The sequence below is a fragment of the Topomyia yanbarensis genome, chromosome 3 (genome assembly GCF_030247195.1).
Source record: "Topomyia yanbarensis strain Yona2022 chromosome 3, ASM3024719v1, whole genome shotgun sequence".
Lineage (NCBI taxonomy): Eukaryota > Metazoa > Arthropoda > Insecta > Diptera > Culicidae > Topomyia > Topomyia yanbarensis.
Window position 1 is genome coordinate 392587335 of NC_080672.1, and position 6000 is coordinate 392593334.

The window sequence follows — 6000 nt, forward strand, 5'->3', positions numbered from 1 at the left end:
GAATGAAGCCCACTCGCCATTTGCCTCCGCCGAACACTACTTGCACCAGCTGTTGACACCTTCTGGACACTTCATATGCTGCGGATCCTTGTCAGGTGAACACTTGTGGAAAACAAGTTGTCCATATATCATCCTTCATGTTCGATGCAAAGGCGGAATGTCTTATGATCGCCAGTCCATAGTATGTCGTTAAATCCGCTATCAGCTTATCCGTCAGCTTACCCGCGCCTTTTCCACCGAGTCCCTTGGTTCCTTTCCTCACCGCTTGCAGTCGGCTGCCCATCCTCTTTTGCACATGACCCACGCACAGGGGTGCCAACCTTCCAGATTTCAAAGAATTTGTCCAGATTTATCCAGGCAATTTTAAAAATAATAAGATAAGTTACAGAAACTAAACTGCCGTTCTACGCCCAATTGTCCCATGTTGCAAAACTGGCAACTGAGAAAAACGCGATTGAAGATGAAAATTGTATTAGTTATCTGGAGGGATACGGTGTAACAAATAAAGCTTTATTGTCCAAAATTACGTTCATGGCAATCGTTTTCAATATAATCAGCCCAGTTTTTTATTATAGAGATTCAATTAACGTTAGTTTTTAAGAAAAATGTTAAGTGGGACTGTTATGCCGAGAAATCGAGCGGAAACCGGAAAGTTCTACGCATATCAGTCCCATAACGATCTATGTAAATGATGCCCATAACTCATTTTTTTTACAAAAGTGTATGTTGTGAGTTTTTCTGTTACTCGGGAGATTTGTTGCTTCATCAAAATTGGAAATAGGGTAAAGTACCTATTTTTACTCTATTTAGAAGGGTACCTCACAAGATTATTAATTACTCTGCCTACACTCGATGGAGTGCATTAATTTGGCATTCACAACCTTGCTTCGTTCTTAAGAACCAATCTAATAACACAAATGGCCTAAAAACGATGAAATGCTAGTGTTTGATCGCAACTAAAGTTCCAATCGAGTGCTCCAATTGTCGCCCTACCATTTGATCCAATTTGTTGAACAAAGATAGCAAACGCTGCACTAACCAACGGCTTCAAATGGGTAGCGTAATAATAGACATTGCGAAAATAGGCTCATTATCCTAGATGCGTTCGCCATGTTATGCAAGCGACGATAGTAATGAAGAGCTTTACAGGATTGTTCTCACTACTGTGATTAATATTGCCACTGCCATCTCTTTTTTAATGATCCTGTATTTTTCCATCAATTTTTTCAGTGCCCGACATCTAGCGTAATGAACTTCTTAACTAAACGCTACGTAATTATTTTTTTATTGCGCACTTTTTTGGGATTTTTGTTAGTGGGACAATTATGCGTAGAATATCAACAATGGGACAAACAGACTTGGTATTTTTTCACGAAGTCTTCGAACAAACTTTATGAATTGGATGTGTTTTCTGAAAATATACATCAAAAAAGACTGTTTGATTAAAAAAAGTGAAAATGACCAAAAAGCAACATGGGACAATTATGCGTAGAACGGCAGTAAAATAAGTAACAAGAATGAATAGTTGATTTTAAACCACCTTTTCACAACTTTTTAAAACAAAACTTTTTAGAAAAGCTGGAACACGAATTTTCATCAGCTAGAAGTTCCAACAATCCAAGATGTTGAAAGCTCAGAGACGCAATTTTAATCTATATGGTCTATGCTAGAAATTAAGCGTTTAAGATGGTCAGATTGTCAGCACAATAATCGAATTTTCAGTAAGCTGTGATATATTTACCAACATAGAGGGAAGTGGGGCAATTCCCAATTCGGACCCCCAGTTGTTTCTCAGCTATGGTAATATTATGAAAAGCGTATATATCATTTTCATGGCTGTCATGTAGCTCTGTTCTGTCTCGCAAAGTATTGCGGTTCTCAGTTTTCGTGTGCGTGCGCTAGGAGCGAATGTTACTTCGGAGCACTTTTTTGAAAAATGTGTAAGCCGAAAAACAAGATGTTCGTTGGCAGCCACAATTATTTAAATCAGGTGCATTATCGTGATTTTGGAATTGCCGGATTTATATCTTGTTTTGGGCGAGACTATCAACTATTACTTAGGTTAAAAATGTAATTCATTTCTATTGCAAGAGATTGAAAGGAAATGGGTGGTCCTGATTGGAACAGGGTTGGGGTATTTCAGACCTTTCAGGTGCTTTTGCAGAACCGCTTATTAGAGGTGCGCGCCGCGCCGCCGATTTCAGATAAAATCAGAGGCGCGCCGGTGCCGCGCCGGTGCCACGCCGGCGCGTAAAGCAAATATTTTTTTAATATGAGCGCTGTAGGATTATACGCAAAAATGCTTTTACTTAAATTTGATTTATTTGAGAAAGACAAAAAAGAGTTCTCCAATTTTTCAATATATTGTAGGCAAAAGTACAGCCTTTCAAATGCAATCAAAATTATCAATTTTCGTTTGCCCCCTTTTGAGATATCGACATTTGAAAAGAGCGTATTTTTAAATGAAAATTAAGTATAACTTTGGAACCAGACAAGATAAAATTTTTCTTTCTTCAGCAAAAGTTGCCTCTAATCATGCTCCAAAAGTACACTGAAGGGTACTTTTGTGAGAAAAATCATATTAAAAAACTGTAAGGAGAAAACTGCTTTTGAGAGACACCCTAAGTTATCATATGGAACTCACTATAAAATGAAAACGGTTTGAGATACAAATTTAGTATCTTCAACAAAGTTGCTCAAAATTGATTGTTCTAGAATATTGCAGAAGAAAGTATCATTCTCTCTGAACTATAATTTAAAATAATGTCTACAACTTTGACATTTTAAGGGCCACTTTAAAACCGTTTCAGCCAAAAGATGCAGTTTGTCACGCACAATAAATGTTTCTAAGACACCAAATCTCTAAACCTAAAGATGAATGCGTTAACAATTGTTTCCCGCTAATTTCTCTTCCTGGACCACTGTGCAATGTCCCGAATACACCGATTGACCATAATGAAGGTACAGCAAAGGGCAGCTAAAAAAACTGCTCTCCCCGTTCACAAGACACCCTCAACCGAACCATAATGGTTGATCGTTGGTTTGGGCTCGCGCAAAGTTTTAAAAAACACAAAAACATAAAAAAGGCCCAATAAGCCCTCTCGGTTTCCTCGGTGCACCACTATCGAGGTGTAATGCAATAACCATCTCGAAGCAATTGTATGTCAGAGGTTCTAAAGCACTGATGCACGAAATATGTTTGATGATGTTTACAATACCGTCACATGTTGAATTTAGTTATCATTTGGTTGAGGGTACCTTTGTCCCTCATGACCAGAACCATGTGAAGGTCATCGCCACCCAAAAACCAGCTCGGTGTGTTTAAGAGAATAATTTTACGTTCAATACTCGTCGGCTATGAAGAACGCAGTTGCATGAACCACGAGCTGTACCAAGTATACAAACATGCTGACATCGGAAGACTGATAAAACACGGCAGACTACAGTAGACTGGATATGTGGCATGAATTCCGGAAGATAGACCGACTAAAGAAATACTCAGTATTGAACCTGAAATTGGTCGTTGGATTAGTGTCGGCCGACTATTAGAAATTGACTACTTGAAAGCACGTTTCGTTGGTCCAGGTGTGCTTTCTGGAATTTTTTTTTGTGGTTGTGGCAATATTGATCGACGCAAGGATGTTGCCATTGGTGTTTAGTTTCAGGGTCCCTTCCCTCCATTATCTGAATGTTGTTTTTCGTTGAAGGTGTTTCGCAAGTTCAATGCAGAAACGCACACCCAATCAAGTGTAGCAATGTGTATACTAAACACCACAGCAAATATTATTCACCGTACCTACGTTGGTTGGTAATCCAAGAATGACAATTAAAAATAGACCCCCACCGGCTGTTCGGAAGGAGCAAAAAGAAAGGCGTAAGTGAAAAAATGAAAATCTCGTGACCAACATTCGAACAAGTAGCGTTTAAGATGGTGAGCGAGTGATTAAAAATTAGAATTTTAAAAAGTCAAGCTTTCAAACGGGGATCCCACCTGAACGAAACACGTACTACAACGCGAACAGTAGAATGATTGCACCTAATTCTATCAGTCTGGGCATCAGATTATTCTTTTGATAAATTACGCTCTACCCGATATCACTATCTTTGTTTCATTTCCAAGTAACAGAATAATAGGAAAACTGGGGTACAAGTGTAAAGATGAAGAATGAATTGATGAATAAATATGAATTAAGACCATAGTTATCCTAGACAATACTAACATCGTCGAGTTGCTGGTTGACCATTCGCGGGACGAGTTAAATTCCATCATCGAACTTGCCATTATATTCGGTCAAATTTCCTACTAACTGCATACGGAAATGATAGCATGAAACTGTGATTTTTTCCTGGTTGAGACTCAAACAGGCGTCAATTGGCATAACAGATCCAGCGATCTATCTCTATCTATCCAAATCAACGTACACATAAATTCAATAATGCGCAACAAAAGCGCATAAAACAACGTAGGTAGGTAGCGGTAATTCACCTTGAGTCGCTGACACGAGTTCAGGGACGATCCTGTATTATGTGTTTACCTCGATCATCGATGAAGTCGATTTGTTTCCACATTCAATTACAATTTGTCGATTGTTGCATTCTGTTCGTTGGCGACTTAACGGGGTTGTACTTTATAAGTAGTCGTGCTCTGGTGGTACAGGTACAGGAGCTATGGCGCTTGTCAAACAAGGCCGTTGTATGGTCGAGCCCTGACCAGGAAGTATTCCTAATTTCAGCAGAGGATCGTTGCATCAGTTTATCAAGTGCGGTAGTGAATGCTAAACATCGGCTGATGTCTTTCAAAGCAGAAGGTCAAGTTCCGTAATAGAATGTAGCACCAAGGTTTTGCTTTGATTTCCTTTATTGATAGTCTACGTTTTTTCACATGTACCCGTATAGAAACATCCACCATTACCATCGATACAAATAAGAAACCTCAAAAGTTAGCATATCGTTTCCATTTTAAAAAATAGTTTAGGTAATTGTTGGAAAAACTTCGCCAGTTTTCTTGTCAGATGAGTTGATAAAAATTTGTAAACATCGCATAACCTCACATCAGCGACGGGCTAGCATAGTCCTACGAACTGCCGGAAATCCCCATTCGCAAACTAGTCTGCAAATTAAATTTGTTATGCGTTGAAAGAGCTCAACTTACCAAAAATCGGTACCACTTGCTTGAATTCACTCCGGAATAGTCCTCAGTTCCGAAAATGCTAAAATCTGTCACTGAATTTCCTCAAACAAGATTGCGTGAACCCGTCCAAAAATGGCGATTGCATTTTCTGCTGCCTTTACCACAGCTTTCAATAAACGACAGTGGTTCCGAGGGAAAAAGCACCAAACCTGAACACCAAACCGTTGCACGAAACACTCCCGAAATCGCAACTTCACACTCGACCGTTTCCTCGATTGTACCGGAAAAATATTCCAAGAACTACGAATCTCACTTGCACTTCCAACTGTAGCCAAAAAAATATAAGACGGGTAGGAAAAAAATTCAACCTTCTCAACAAACTGACTGCTTCTTTTTTGACACGTTTGAGGCGTTCGCACACAGTTTCAGTACTACTGCTGCTTGCTTGCTTCACAAACGGCTTCGGGTTGCCTTTGGATGATGCTTCGTCGAACCGATCGCCACTGCACACGCATACACGTATACTCGCACGCTTCCACGAAGTCGTTGCATACATCAAGATGGCGATGACAGTTATGTTTTGCTATAAAAAATTGGTTGCTTCATAGCATACAGTGCTGGAAGATGAGCTGTTTTTATTATGGCAATATGAACATCGCGTATACCGAAAAAGGGCCTAAGTTGCTGGAAAAATTTTATTTTACGCTATTAAAATTTGGCCAAAGAGGACCCAGCGCAATTTTAAGATACATGATGATAGATGATAACCCAACAAACAAATTAGCTGGTTAGAACAGTTATTGTTCAGCTTATACCCTCATAATAAAGGTTTGTTCAGCTTACGTCGTTTGTTGGAAAGATATCCAAAA

General features: G+C 39.2%; 1 protein-coding gene across 1 annotated transcript in view; it reads right to left on the reverse strand.

The window, feature by feature from the left end:
* LOC131693200 (ribosomal protein S6 kinase alpha-5) overlaps positions 1 to 5559 on the reverse strand; it is a 111328-nt gene extending 105769 nt beyond the window's left edge. The window contains exon 1 of the mRNA XM_058980833.1: positions 5153 to 5559. The gene's annotated coding sequence lies outside the window, so the exon portion shown is untranslated. The remainder of the gene's footprint in view (positions 1 to 5152) is intronic.
* Positions 5560 to 6000: the final 441 nt, after the last annotated feature.